This window comes from Tachyglossus aculeatus, chromosome X4, assembly GCF_015852505.1.
Source record: "Tachyglossus aculeatus isolate mTacAcu1 chromosome X4, mTacAcu1.pri, whole genome shotgun sequence".
NCBI lineage: Eukaryota > Metazoa > Chordata > Mammalia > Monotremata > Tachyglossidae > Tachyglossus > Tachyglossus aculeatus.
The window spans coordinates 15,808,366-15,824,362 of NC_052098.1; the positions used below are offsets into that span (position 1 = coordinate 15,808,366).

Sequence of the window (15,997 nt, forward strand, 5' to 3'; positions counted from 1 at the left end):
CCTTGGGCAAGTCACTTCACTTCTCTGGGCCTAAATTACCTCATCTGTAAAATGGGGACTGAGACTGGGAGCCCCATATGGAGCGGGGACTGCGTCCAGCTCGATTTGCTTGTATCTACCTCAGACCTGGTATCTTCCCACCCAAGCCCTGTCCTTCCACTGTCCGCCCCATCACTGTAAACAGTACCACTAGCCTCCCTATCTCACAAGCCCATAGCCTAGGTGGTGCCTTCAACTCATCACTCTCATTCAACCCGCGTATTCACAATCTGTCATCAAATCCTGTCAGACCTACTTTCATGACATTGCTAAAATCGACCCTTTCCTCTCCATGCGACTGCTGCTACACAGATCCCATCCTGCCTTGACTACTTCATCTGCCTCCTCGCTGTCCTCCTGGCCTCCTGTCTCTCCCCACTCCAGTCCATACTTCACTCCGCTTCATGGATAATTTTTCTAAGAAAACGTTAAGTCTATGTCTTTGCACTCTTCAGGAACCTCCAGTGATTGCCCTTCTACCTCCTTATCAAACAGAAACTCCTCACTGTTGGCTTTAAAGCACTCAATCAGCTTGCTCTCGCCCACGTTACCTCACCAGGGCCCAGCTCGCACAATTGCTCCTCTAATGCCAGCCTGTTCACTGTGCCCCAATCTCATCTAGCTTGCTGCTGACCCTATTCCCGCATCCTGCCTCTAGCCTGGAACGTCCTTCCTCTGCACATATGCCAGACCACCTCTCTTTCCACCTTCAAAGGCTTATGAATAACAATAATAATAATAATAACAGTATTTGTTAAGCACTTACTATATGCCAAGCACTGTTCTAAGTGTTCTAAGTGTTCCTACCTCACCTCCCTTCTCTCCTTCTACAGCCCACCCTGCACCCTCCGCTCCTCTGCCACTAATCTCCTCACCGTGCCTCGTTCTCGCCTGTCCCGCCATTGACCCCCGGCCCACGTCATCCCCCGGGCCTGGAATGCCCTCCCTCTGCCCATCCGCCAAGCTAGCTCTCTTCCTCCCTTCAAGGCCCTACTGAGAGCTCACCTCCTCCAGGAGGCCTTCCCAGACTGAGCCCCTTCCTTCCTCTCCCCCTCGTCCCCCTCTCCATCCCCCTCATCTTACCTCTTTCCCTTCCCCACAGCACCTGTATATATGTATATATGTTTGTACATATTTATTACTCTATTTTACTTGTACATATCTATTCTATTTATTTTATTTTGTTAGTATGTTTGGTTTTGTTCTCTGTCTCCCCCTTTTAGACTGTGAGCCCACTGTTGGGTAGGGACTGTCTCTATGTGTTGCTGACTTGTACTTCCCAAGTGCTTAGTACTGTGCTCTGCACATAGTAAGCGCTCAATAAATACGATTGATTGATTCTAAGTGTGGGGGTAGATACAAGATAATCAGGTTGTCCCATGTGGGGCTCACAGTCTCAATCCCCATTTTACAGATGAGGTAACTGAGGCACAGAGAAGTTAAGTGACTTGTCCAAGGTCACACAGCAGACAAGTGATGGATCTGGGATTAGAACCCACGACCGCTGTCTCCCCAGCCCATGTTCTTGCCACTAGGCCATGCTGCTTCTTCTTAAGTAAGGTCACATCTCCTCCAAGAGGCCTTCCCTGAATAAGCCCTTTTTTCCCAGCTCTCCCTCCTTTCTACGTTGCTTTTAGCAGATTGGTATGATGTGTGGGGGGCAGAGGAATCCTCTTGGGAAACACTGGTGGACCCAGGCAGACATATCATTTATCCCAGTGACCGATGCCTTCTATGGAGACTGTTGGCTCTTACCCATCCTGAGTCTTTCCCCATCCAGATTCTACAACCGCAGCTGCACCACTAAATCAATCGGATTTATTGAACACTTACCGTGTGCAGAGCACTGTACTAAGCGCTAAAATATGTGTTCCCTTCTGGCTTCTTTGCTTACACCCATCTTGTCAGGTGCCTTTTCCACAGAGTCTGCTTTGCCCTAGCCAGTTGTGATGTATCGAACACATAAGTTACACTGAGGAGCTAGCAGGCCTGGAGGGTCACTGAGATCAAGAGGAATCAATCGCAGAAAACAAAGAGCCCAGTGGTGCTGGTAGTGAACCAGCTCACTTCCTCTCCCTTCAGGGATAAAGCTACTGGTCAATTTTGCACTGGTGGCGATGGTATTTTTATCATTTTCTTTTCCCTGGAAAATGCATTTTAGACTGTAAAGATCCCCCTCCAAACCCTAAGCTCCTTCTGGACAGGGAACATGTCTACTAACTCTATTACACTGTACTCTAACAAGCACTTAGGACAGTGCTCTTTCATTAATTCAATCATATTTATAAAGCACTTACTGCACACAGGGCATGTACTAAGCGCTTGGGAAAGTACAGCATGACAATAAACAATGACAGTCCCTGCCCACAACGAACTCACAGTCTAGAGGGGGACAGACAGACATAGATACAAATAAATAAAATTACAGCTATGTACGTAAGTGCTGTAGGACTAGGGGGTGGGGAAGAGCAAAGGAAGCAAGGGGAATAATAATAATAATAATTACAGTATTTGTTAATTGCTTACTATGTGCCAAGCACTGTACTAAGCACTGGGGTAGATACAAGGTAATCAGGTTGTACCATGTGGAGCTCACAGTCTTACCCCCCATTTTTACCGGAGGTAACTGAGGCACAGAGAAGTTAAGTGGCTTGCCCAAGGTCACACAGCAGACGTGGCAGAGCCGGGATTAGAACCCACAGCCTAGGCACTCAATAAACACTACTGATTGATTGATAGTAGTGGTAGTAATAATGATAACAATAATATTCAATAATAGGTGCTAAGAACTGTACTAAGCACTGGGGTAGATAAAAGATAATCAGGTCGGACACAGTTCCTGTCCCACATGGGGTTTATAGTCTAATGAGATATTATTTTCAGGTTTTCCAGCTACTTTCCTCACTGTTTTAATATCATTTCTCCTCACCCCTCCTCCCCCAACCATCTCACTTCACAATTCAGTTCCCACAGAGATTCCCTCTTGTCTCCAATCAAAGCTGTGCTTTCATTCAAAATAAATTTATTTTCCATTTGTTGCTTAGGAAGGGGAAAAAGTCTGGCAAAACATTTGAATTCAGGATTCAGGTAATATGGTCCCAAGCTTGTGAGATCTTGGGCAAACCATGTTCCTTTTCTGGGTCCCCTATATAGCCACCTGTGTAATTAGGATATTAATGTACTCACTTCCAAAGGCACCAGGGTGCTGGCAAAAGTCCTAGGTTCTGATTTTACATTTGCCATTTTCTCCATCTTTTGGTTTTAGGAAAGTCTCAATTGCACAAAATCTGATTCTCTAACTCCAAAGCAGTGAAGACAGCTGAGAGAACCAGGAAGGTTCACGTGCGAACCTCAACCAAGGGTGAGCATCAAATAGTCTTATTCCTTGCCACACCCCAAGAGAGCCTCAGATGGGTATTACAGGATTTGTGACAAACTTGATTGTGCTTTTGCTCCTGAGAAACTCCTCTAAAATTTTACTAGTTCAGGCATGCTCCTGAGTAAAGCCAGAGGATTACTTTTTCTCTTCTGAAAATGAAGGTTGTAGTCTCTATTGTACCCCATTTGAGATGTCTCAGCTCTGCCACTTGTCTGCGGTGTGTCCTTGGGCAAGTCGCTTCACCCCGCTGTGCCTCAGTAACCTCATCTATAAAATGGGGATTGAGACTGTGATCCCCACATGGGACAGGGATTGTGTGCAAACTGATTTGCTTGTATCCCCCCCAGTGCTTAGAACAGTGCCTAGCACATAGAAAGTGCTTAACAAATGCCATAATTATTACTATTATTATTATTATTACTATCTGCCATTACTTTTATTCTCACTCTCCTGAAAGTTTGGATTATTTTTCTAGTGTCCTTGTAGTGCTCATCTTTAGCATGATCTTACCTTTGAATACCAAGACCAATTTTTCAAAAGACAGTGGGAAGAGTCAATTCAATATCAGGAAGATCAAGTTATAGGTGGACACTTTTTTTAAGTTATGAAATGCTTACTGTGTGTCAAAAACTGCTCTAAGCGCTGGGGTAGGTACAAGTTAGTTAGATCAGACATAGTCCCCATCCCACATGGGTCTCACATTCTGAGTAGGAGGATGAACAGTGATTGAATCCCTTTTTTTCTCAGGAGCTGAAAATAAAAAATGTTTAACCTATTTCCCTCCAATTAAATATACCCCTACCCAAATGGAAATTAACCTTACTTATTAAACTCAGACATACAATGCAAGTAATATAATAGGATTATTTGGTGAGCAAAGTTTCCCTGGGACAAATTTGGCTTTTGGATCCTGTTCTGGGGTCCTGATAATCATCCTAAAAGTCTTAGAAAGTCCAAAACTGTGTCTGAGCTCAAGCGAGTGTTTTTGGAATTTGTAGCCTCAGAAATGCTTATTTGTATAAAACTCCCAGGAAGACCCTGGGGCTCCCCTGGTGCCATCTTTGAATGTTCCAGCTAGAGAACTGGAATTGGAGGTTTGGCCACCTGTGACCTTGGATCCCTGATCTCTACAGTGTTTCTGGAGAGAGTGGGGGAGTCCATGGACAGCTGGAACATTCCCACAGAAGCTGAAAATTCTGAGGTGGTAAGAGGAGGGCGGCAAGAGTCACCTTCTAGACTGTGAGCCCGCTGTTGAGTAGGGACCGTCTCTATATGTTGCCAACTTGTACTTCCCAAGCGCTTAGTACAGTGTTCTGCACACAGCAAGCACTCAATAAATACGATTGAATGAAAAGAGTCAGGGTCGGGGTAGAGAGTGAAGTATGTAGAACCAATCAGAGGAGGTGGCACAATAGCAGGTCGGAAATCAACTTGTTCAAGTGGGTGAAGGGCATGCCCAGAATCCAGTCAAACACACCTTAGACAATTTGTACCTCTCTCTTGTAATTTTGCCAAGAAGCCATGGAGGCTGACAAATCCCAATAAAAATTCCTCTCCTCCACACCCCCACCCCGACTGTGAGTTCCAGTTCTAGGTCTCAAAAACATGGTCGGGTCACCAATGTGTCATCTGTGCCCTGCAGTCTATGAGGCTGGAGTTCATTCATTCAATCGTATTTATTGAGCGCTTACTGTGTGCAGAGCACTGTACTAAGCGCTTGGGAAGTATGAATCGGCAATATTTAGAGATGGTCCCTACCTAACAGCGGGCTTACAGTCTAGAAGCGGACTCACAGTTGAGAGAAAGCTGCGGAAGACATGTGGTAGCTTTGCATTAGGAACTATCAAGAAGATCAGTAGCTACTGGCTTCTGTGGACCAGTGCTAATTCTTTATTTAGATCTTCCTGGCTTGGCTAAGGAGATAGAATTTGCTCAGATCTTTGAACTCCTCCGAAGAAAGGCAGGGTCTGTATCCATGCAAAACAATATCCTCATCACAGTCCTGAGAGAAGGATGATGAAGTTAACATTCCAGCATTACAGGTTTTTCTTTCTGCTTCAGAGAGAAATGAACTACCGCACCATTTTTGAAATAGCCAAAGGACCAATCTGCCGAACAGAAGTCCAAGGAAGTGTCCCACCCACCTAAATGCAAATTTGAAGAAGTTTCTCTGTTACTGCTTTCAACTGTGTACCCACGTCTATTAAAAGCCACATGTAAATAGCTCACTTTATCTCTGGCATGCCACAGATTAGGCATATTTGTTTTCCAAGGAAGATTATAAATAGTGGGGGGAAAAAACAGAATGTATTTTGCAAATGAGCCCAGATGGAAAACTACCAGATGGCCATGTACTGTATTTGGTATGCTCAGCCCTACATTTAAATTAAAAATTTTCATAATTATGATTAAGGTCTGTAGCAACACTAGTTTTCCTGTGGTAGCATCATATATCATTTATCGGAGGTATCGAATAGAACATTTTCATGAAAAGGTTTCAGAACTTATACAAATTTTGCTACTTGCCTGCTCTGAGCTGAAGAGGAAACAGAACGAAACTTCTCTCAGGAATGAAAGAAATAGAGCAGGGGAAATTTTCACAGGCGTGGACATTCTATTATAAAGATGTAGATGTCTGCTGCCATCTGGCTTCTCCCCTTATGCAAAACTCATGACCTGTCACTTTACTTGAGAAAAAAAATGGAATGTTTTTGGTAGCTGAAGATAGGCAGTATTTTGTGATTTTTAGAGCCAACTTTCTTCCCAGTTAAATACCCTCTACTTGAGGCTGATTTTTCCACTGGTTCCACTGCCTTCTCCCTCCTGCTGGCCCCTATTGGCTATGCCATGGCCGGTAAGAATCTTCTTACCCCTTTCCCTCCTTTTGGACGGGGATGGTATCTGACCCAATTACCTTGTATCTACCCCAGAGTTTTCTACAGTGCTTGGCACACAGTAAGTGCTTAACAAATACCACAATTATGATTATTATCATCATTATTGGACAGGGACAATGGGGCCTGAGACAACAATAGCATGGCTATTTGCAGCTCGTTAAATATTCAGTAGTGAAGGACACTGGCATTATTGGTTTTTCAATTAACAGTTTATCCCTATCCCCAAGACAATAAATACGATTGAATGAATGAATGAAAGAGTTGGCTGCCTGGGTGAATAGACTAGACGACGTGGGGCGGGCAGGGGGTTTTAGACCGAGCAGCAGATGCATTCTCAGGGTTCCCAGATTCTTTCTCCTTCCTCGGTTGTCATTGCCTGATTGTGTTGGCTTCAGGAAAAGCTCTTAGCCTCAGTATTGCCAATGGTAAAATGGAGGTGATCACCCTCGTCCCCTCTCTCAGAAGGGAGATGGTGAAGCTTAATGTTAATTTTGATTAGATGACCATGATGGAAAGGCTCTTTCAGGTATTTTTCCACTTGGCCTGTGAAAACATCATCGTCAATCACACACATATCTATTTAACTAGTGGCAGCATCAAAGAACTAATTTTCTTGTGTTATTCTCCCTCCCTTCTGCGTCGCCTATGCACTTGGGTCCGTACCTCCTAGGCACTTTGATATTCACCCCACCCTGAGCCCCACAGCACTTGTGTGCACATCCGTATACTCATATCCTGCCATTTTCCAAATCTGTAACTTATTTTCATGTCTTTCTCCCCAACTGGACTGTATGTTCCTAGACAGCAGTGGTTGTGTCTACCAATTCTACTGTACTTTTTATGGTATTCATGAAGTGCTTCCTATGTGCCATGCATTATACGAAGCACTGGGGTAGATACAAGTTAATCAGGGCGGACACCGTCCCTGTCCCACATAAGGCCCACAGTCCTTAATCTCCATTTTACCGATGAGGTAACTGAGGCCCAGAGAAGTTCATTCATTCATTCTTTCAATCGTATTTATTGAGCACTTACTGTGTGCAGAGCACTGTACTAAGCGCTTGGGAAGTACAAGTTGGCAACATATAGAGACGGTCCCTACGCAACAATGGGCTCACAGTCTAGAAGTGGAGTGACTTGCCCAAGGTCACACGGCAGATGAGTGGCGAAGATGGGATTAGAACCTAGGTCCTTCAGACTCCCAGGCCGGTGCTCCCTCTACTAGGCCACTCTGCTTCCCGCTTCCAGGAAACTGCTCATCTAAGGGTGGTCAGAGCACCAGCTGGTTGAGAAAGATTCAGAATCCTAACTGATGGAGAGGAAACCCTCCAAGGTTTGGGGCTGGGTGCTGGTTCAAGAGTATATTCAAAATAGCAAAACCTCTTGGGTGCACAAAGACTAGTTGTTCTCAACCCACATCCTTTCCCTCCACATTTCTGGCAGCTCCTGGTTTAGGAGCAAGGTAGCATGAGAAGCAGCGTGGCTCAGTGGAAAGAGCCCGGACTTGGGAGTCAGAGGTCATGGGTTTGAATCCTGGCTCCGCCACATATCTGCTGTGTGACCTTGGGCAAGTCACTTCACTTCTCTAAGCCTCAGTTCCCTCATCTGTAAAATGGGGACGAAGACTGTGAGCCCCACGTGGGACAACCTGATCACCTTGTATCCCCCCCAGTGCTTAGAACAGTGCTTGGCACATAGTGAGCGCTTAACAAATGCCATCGCTATTATTGTCATCACTCGAGTCTCCCCTTGGGCTCGGGAAACGTGGCCCATGAAAGTGAAAAAGAAGGTGGAGAGAAAAGTGAACTAAACTTTGGGGGATGCTTGACTGTCCAAGTCTCGGAAGTCCTGGATGAGTTTTCACCCATTTCATTTAATGCCGATGCCAAGTTCTCAGATTCAGAACTAAAGGGAATTAACAGAAGTGGCACATATTAGAAGTTAAGTTGGCAGATACGTATTCCAAATACTTTAAAATATCATAGGCGCAAATATACAGGAGAACAAATCCATTCGATGCCAAAAAAATGTCCTGGAAGACATGCTGAATACTTAATGGCAGCACTAATTATTTGTGCAGCTTTTGGCAAATGATCAAAATACAGAAAAACCAGAATTTCTGCAGTCAACATATTTTTGCACATTTGCCTTTTCCATATAAATAACCAGTTTGCGTGCATACATTTTCACTTCTCACGCATTTGCACTGTCAAGAGCATAAAACAACCCTTCCTTAAAAGGTTTTCTCCGGAGATATTAACTAATTCACACAGCTCTGCAAACTTGGTCATCTAGGAACATATGCTTTGCCTTGAAACACTAACTTGATAATCAAACCACATGCAATCTAATCTGAGCTTCCAAGGTAGGTGAATTTGACTGTAAATCATGGTTCTGCGCAGAGGTTTGTATTTTCTGTTCTTAATTACATCTGTGCAAATCTTCATTTGTTTATGGTTGCCTAATTCATTGTGTGGAGTATTTGCATTCCCAGATGGCACATTTCCATGGTGAGCACTTCTCTGAGAAAACAGGTTGGGTCGTTAATACAAATGTTAAACTCAAAAAGACAAAAAAAAAGTGACTGCTTGCTCTTTGGCATCTCTACCTGAGTTCCTGGCTTTCATCTGTGAAGCTCTGTGAACATAACAGTATTCAATCCAGAAAGCAATTGTCTTGTGCTTTGAAAAGGCACTATGGGAGCTTTGTATTAAAAAAGATAAAATGCTATTGTTGAGCATTTATCGATATGGAATTCCGAGGGAAGTCAAATTTCTCGGCAGCCCTTCGATTTCACGAGATTTATTTCAGGACAAACTCCCAGACCCAATGGCCTAGAAGAAATAGACTACAACCCCTCGATTAGCTTTGCTGCTAATTCTGATTTGGGGTGAGTCACTTCAACCTGCTATCTGCCACTCATTTCCTTAATCCCTCCTGTTCCCTCACGCCCTACCCCCATTCCATTCCACATCTACAGGGTCTTCTGGGTTAAGGAAGTGCTATGTTGGCCATCTTCCAGGGAAAGGATGGGGATCAAGTGGGAAAAGTGTGTCTCTGCTCCATCACTTTTTCGTCAGTGATGTACTTAACATCATCACCTACAAAACAAACTCAACATCAAATGACAGATTACCGACAGCAAAAGCCCTGGAAGGCAGTCAGCTCACCAGCATTGAGACAATGCTCACTGCAACACAGGCTAGGCAGAACAAGTGAGGAGAGTGGATGACAGCAGGATGCCCAAGCAGTTGCCGAATGGGGAACTGAAGGGGAGCTCACACAGGCAGGGAGGGCTCTATGACTTATCTGCTGTGTGACCTTGGGCAAGGCCTTTAACTCTTCTGTGCCTCAGTTACCTCATTTATAAAATGGGGATTAAGACCGTGAGCTCCATGTGGGACAGATACTGTGTCTAACCTGATTAGCTTCTAACTCAGTGCTTAGTACAGTGCCTGGCACACAGTAAGCACTTCACAAATGCCATAAAAAAAAATGGAGACCAGTTTTGATTTCAGCAGATGCATTAGCACAGAAAGGAACTATCTTTCTGGTCACACTGTGTGCACAATGTGGGCACACACTGGTCTTTGCAACCTCGCTTGGGCACAAGGATAGGGTTCCAAATTCAGTTCCATCATCTTCTGACATGAAGGATCTCTCTATATATCACACATACGCATGCGCACATACACACACTCACACACACACTTAAGCCACAAGGTTGTTTGAATGAAAGGTTCAGTTTTTACAAATTTAAAAAATGCACCTAAACAAAAGATGCAGTGGTATATTTCTGGAAAAATGGAAATTTAAGTAGGGTAAGTACATGTTTGTCTACAGTGAATTCCCACATATAATATGGAAGTAGAACATGACTTGTTTAATCATTGAGCTCTTGGGCTAAATGATCAGCAGTCAAAATGGAAGTGCAAAAAGCAGGGAATATCTTGATCTCCGAAAGTCTTGCTCTAAAAAATTCAATTCCACGTCTCCCATAGACTAAAATTCCATCATTTTGAAGATAGCGATCTGAACAGGTAAATGCAAAACCATGAACATATTAATCAGTGGACAGTCATCCAAAAGAATAACGGCAATTCCGTTATCCACATCCTCACTTTAATGCCCCCAGGAAATATAGGTGAGTACGCGTCACTGCAAAAACCAATCATAAGCTCAACTTGAACAACTGCCAGCCGCCCCATCGAATAATTCAAGAGTACGAGGCTCTAGAAGACTACTGGGTTCAGCCAAATAATTCTGCTTGCCCAGCTGATTGGCTAACACAATCTCATTCATAGCCCCGCTTGCCATCTTCTTTGCATGCCATTTGCATTGCTGGCAATTCCCTGACCACAACAGTGTCAGAAATCTCATTTACTCCGGCCTTTTCACAGGGCTTTGGTCCAGTGGCTACAGATGGTCTTGTCTAATATTTAGCAGCCGCAGCCCTAACACCTGAACGCTTTTCTACACTTTTCCATAGAGTGGTGGAACACCACAGCACAGCTGTCCTCTTCCTAACCCCATCCTGTTCCAACTTCACATGGGATTCTAGACCCGCCGAATGAAAGGTTTTCAACCCTGAACCCTCCCTAGGAGACTTCTGAGGCCTAAGAAACACCCCACAGTCCCAGAAGTTTCTGTCTTTATTGAGATCTGGGCGACTAGAAAAACACGTTTCACACTACAAGACTCATGCCCTTCCCAGAAGTTTAAACTCAGTTCAAATCTGGAACAGAGATTTTAGTCTCCCTCTCCTGCAATATTTGGCTCTGGGTATAGCTAAGGAAGGGAGTGGAGCAGGAGCAGCTCGACAAATAGTTCCCTTCATTGCTCTACTATATTTTCCAGGAGGGAGTGCTTCTCTTAGAAGTGCTTATGAGTGTGGTGACATTACAGGGCCCAGTGACTGGAGGCAGCCACTGAAAGCAAATATAATTAGTGCCGGGCCCAGCAAAGTCATGAGACTGTTGGCTCACCTGTTGGCTGCAAAATCTTTTTATGAGTTCTAATATAACTTCATTATAATTGCCCCAGGGTAAAATTTGTCTGCATGTGGCATTCAGACACACTCGGTTCCCATGGAAAACATTGTAAAGTTTCATCACCACACAATAGCCTCTGATGCATTTAATATTCTTGGCTCATGGAAGCAGGTTCTGTATGACTTGGAACTGCCCTCTCCGAGAGCAGATTTGGTACAAGAGAGCAACATCTCACACAGAGACTTGGAAATGTCTTCGTTCGGCACTAAGCCGCAAAGTAGGATACGTTGAGCTAAACAACTAGTTGGAGCACTGTGTATAATCGGAGTTGTGGGTAATGATGGGTAAACTTCAATTTCCTGGAAAGTGATGCCAGCACGTCCATTTGTAGTTCAACTTTTGCTAAAGCAGTTGTATAACACAGGCTTTTTGGCTTAGATTTTTTTTTTTTTTACTTGGGAGGTTTTGCAAGAAAAGCCACAATCCTTGGAAAACACCTTTAGTTTTAGAAAAGTGGTTAGGGAGCCGCTGAATCCTTCTGAATCCTTAGTTTGTATCTACCCCAGGGCTTAGTACAGTGCCTGGTACATAGTAAGCGCTTTGTCCCTGCCAAATAGGAGCGACTCACAGGAATTTTCTTTTATTCTACAGTTTACCATATAAAGTGATGTGTATGTATGCATGTGTGTATAGCTAACCAACCAGCTCTCTCTCTATAGCTATATATGTATGCTCTCTAGATATATAGCTATGCATATGTGTGTGTGTGTATGTATATAAAATGAAAGAATCATTTTTGAAGATGACCTATCTGATGGTGCGATCCTCTGGGGTGAGGATGCGTGGCTGAAATGCCATTGTGTGACCAACAATTCACTTTGTACTGTGTGCCCAGTTGCAACCCCTTTCACTGTTTTAGAATCTGTTTCTTGGTGTCCCTATTTTCCAGAGGCCCCTGCTTAAGAAGAGCAATCCCTCTCCCAGCTGATGTCTGCCAGGCCACTCTATCTCCCGGCAGTTCACTGTTCCCCCTGATTGTTTGACATTTGGGTCTTTAAAGGGTCTAGTGGATTTAGAGAGTTAGTGCATTTGATGTTCAAATAGACATGTCACTTTTGTGTTCAATCAGAACCAAAGGAGGGTTTGTCCAAGTGCTTGGTTTTCGTTTTTCATTTTTTTTTTCTTTTCCATCTCACCATGGTGAGATGATGTAATAGAATACACAATCAGTTTATCCCATTCATTTACAAATTATGGTTAAAGCACATCCTGGGCTTATTAAAGAGGCTCTGTGGAGTATTTTAGCATTTCTGGTTAAATTTTATCGGGGGAATGGAGTCATATCCCTAAAGGTTTCTTTCAATCAGTCAATCAATGGTACGTATTGAGCGCTTCCTGCTCGCGGAGCACAGTACTAAGCATTAGGGAGAGTACAATTGATCCCCACCATTCAGGTGTTTACAGGCTAGTGGGATAGACAGTCACTAAAATAAATGCCAGGTAGGAGGAAGCAATAGAATCTGCTTGGGAAGGGGTGGGCGGGGGGGAGGCTGGAGCAGTACTCAAGAGCTTAATTGACATGGAAGTACTGAAGTTGCTGTTGGGGGGGAAATAAATTCTTTCTAGATCAAGATGAAAGGAAAGGATAATCTTGTCCACGGCCATCACTTCCATCATTTCCCAAACATTTCACCCCTTAGCCCTATGCGCTCATACATAAAAATTGGCCCAGAAAGCAAGGTAAGAAGTCACTCACTAAGTTTGGATGATGGTCAATTTTTGCCTTTAACTCTCTTTGAACTTTGTCAAGGGCTCAGTGAGAAAGCAGGGCTGAATGCATCTTCCCGGGGAAAGTACCATGAAGCAATTTTCTCCAAAACTCAAGGTTGTAGCAGCAATACTGAGCTCAATATTTCCTAGTACAGTCTTATTATGAACTGTACTTTTATGTGGAAAAACAAACATTAAAAGGTTGCAGGAGTAACCCTCTTTCCTGTGCCTTATTTCCACAAATCAGCTTCCCTATTATCCATCTCCTGGACTCTCATACACCTTGTCCTTTCTGAAAAATAACTCCAGAAGGACATCTTCTTTGCCGAATAAGGGAAACCCCTGTTTGTATAATAAAAATGGTGCAGGGGAGTCATTAGTTGGATTGGGATGTCAATGTTTTTGCTCCCGAATGGCAGATTTACTGGTCTTCACTCTGTTGGTATTTATGGCTGTGATGTGGGAGGCAACCAAAGCATAAACATCTCGGTGACTTTGAGTGAAACTAAAAAGTCATTCGAGAGGCTTGCAATTGCAGAGCACAACCAAAGACATTCAACAAGCGACAGGTACTTTCTTCCATCAACCAGAATGTAGTAGCATGGAATCGAAGATACTCATTTCACAAATACATAGTACAAAATCCCGCTCCTGTTTGGTAACCAATCTACCAGCGAACGTCTGCCTTTTTTCCATCTGCCCTTCTTTATCCACTGGCCTTGCTCCATTTAAAATGCCTATGAAATAGAAGGAGTTGATTACCTTGAATGCTACTTGAGTCATCTTTTAAGGGACTTAGCCCAGAAGCAGGAGAAAAGAAGCATCCCAAACCAATCAAGACATCTGTATTCTTCTCCCAAGTAGAGTAGGTGGAGTGGAACAGTCAGATAATCAGAAGGCTGATTCCCATGAGCCACCAATGGCCGAGGAGGCCCCTGGGAGCTTCTTGTCTCTCTCCTTGAGGCTCTGTTTATCCAAGACTGGAAAAAATAGAGCTTTCTTCATTAAGGAAACAGAACAATCAAATGCATCAGATTTCAGAGATGGGACCTTTTTAGGGGTGTCCATATGAAGAATGAACTCAGAAATGCAGCTTCATCTGGAATAGGGATTATAGGGAAGGAAGGGTAAGGGCTGAGCAAATGTCTTTCTTGCATGCTTTAGCCTTTATTCCTTGGGAAATCTGGATATTCGACAGGCTAGCTTGTGTTCTTTAGGCGCATGCTTTAAGGATCTCAAATGTTGGAGTCTATGAATCTGTAAGGCAAAGTGAAAGGTTAGGGATGGATCGAAAGTTGAACTTCCGAGCCTAGAACATAGCTCCCCTTCTCTCCACTGAGAAGGAATCGTGAGGGGAGTGTGGACAAAGTCCTGTTGCATTTATAGATCAAAATGGGATGAAAAGGCAGAATCAAGGTGAGTAGTGAAAGGCATTAGTTAAGTTTCCCCTGCCCCCTCCCTCCCACCACCCCCACACAAGTATGAATCAGTATCCCCATTGAAATGGCCAAGAGGCTGCTCACAGGTAGTAGTTCTAGGCTGATTCTTCACAGGCGTCTATGGGCAGCTTGGAAAATATCTACTCTCCCAGGATAAGTGTCTTGGAGCCGGGGAGGAAGCAGCGTGGCTCAGTGGAAAGAGCCCAGGCTTGGGAGTCAGAGGGCGTGGGTTCTAATTCCGCCTCTGCCACTCATCAACTGTGTGACCTTGGGCAAGTCACTTCACTTCTCTGGGCCTCAGTTCCCTCATCTGCAAAATGGAGATGAAGACTGTGAGCCCTATGGGGGACAACCTGATTATCCTGCATCTACCCCAGTGCTTAGAACAGTGCTTGACACATAGTAAGGGCTTAAGAAATACCATCATTATTCACCTGTCTACTTGTTTTATTTTGCTGTCTGTCTCCCCCTTCTAGACTGTGAGCCCATTGTTGGGTAGGGATTATCTCTATCTGTTGGCAAATTGTACTCTCCAAGCACTAAGTACAGTGCTCTGAACACAGTAAGCACTCAATAAATACAATTGATTGAATGAATGAATGAATGAAAGATTTGTTCTAGTTGAGAACTAAAGAATGCCAAGTGTATTTATTTGACAACTATATAGACATCCTGTGTGTGAAAAAATAACACGGCTGCCATTGAGCTTTATCCATGTGTGTAGGCATAGGTCCCTTATTCCCTGGGCATATGTAATGATCATTCTTTATTTTATTTTTTAATGGTATTAGTTAAGCAGTTACTATGTGTCAAACACTGTTCTAAGCACTGGGGTAGCTAAAAGTTAATTAGGTTGGACACAGTCCCTGTCCCACATGGGACTCACAGTCTAAGTAGGAGAGAGAACCTTCTAGACTATGAGCACGTGTTGGGTAGGGACCATCTCTATATGTTGCCAATTTGTACTTCCCAAGCGCTTAGTACAGTGCTCTGCACACAGGAAGCACTCAATGAATATGACTGAATGAATGAAACTTCAGTAGCAGCGCTGGGGCAAGGGGGGGGTTGATCGTTCATGCACTCCCTCCATACCCCCTAGCTTAATCTTTCCACTGCAGAGGAGGGTGCATCCTTATTCTGGCTGCAGGTTTCAGCTACAGCCTGATGCCAACCCTCTAATTTTGCTAAGCCCAAAGACAGAAAGAGATGAGCTGACACCCTTCTATCAGCTCCTCCCAAATTTCGACTGGGGCATGTTTCTTTCAGAGATTAATGTTCTAGAGGACTGGGCAGGAAAATCAGGCATTGGGGTTGGGAGGCAGGCGGAGGGTGAGGGTGGGGATTCAGGAAGGGTGGGAAATTGTGGGAGGTTGTGGACCAGGCTCAGAGAGACTAGAAGAAAGGACACTTCGAGAAGCAGCATGGCTCAGTGGAAACAGCCTGGGTTTGGGAGTCAGAGGTCGTGGGTTCTAATCCCGGTTC

General features: G+C 44.1%; 1 protein-coding gene across 1 annotated transcript in view; it reads right to left on the bottom strand.

Moving 5' to 3' along the window:
* Positions 1-14,684, bottom strand: part of LOC119947860 — a 68,402-nt gene extending 53,718 nt beyond the window's left edge. The window contains exons 1-2 of the mRNA XM_038769513.1: positions 14,600-14,684; positions 13,839-14,056 (exon numbers count right to left, since the gene is read on the bottom strand). The gene's annotated coding sequence lies outside the window, so the exon portion shown is untranslated. The remainder of the gene's footprint in view (positions 1-13,838; positions 14,057-14,599) is intronic.
* Positions 14,685-15,997: the final 1,313 nt, after the last annotated feature.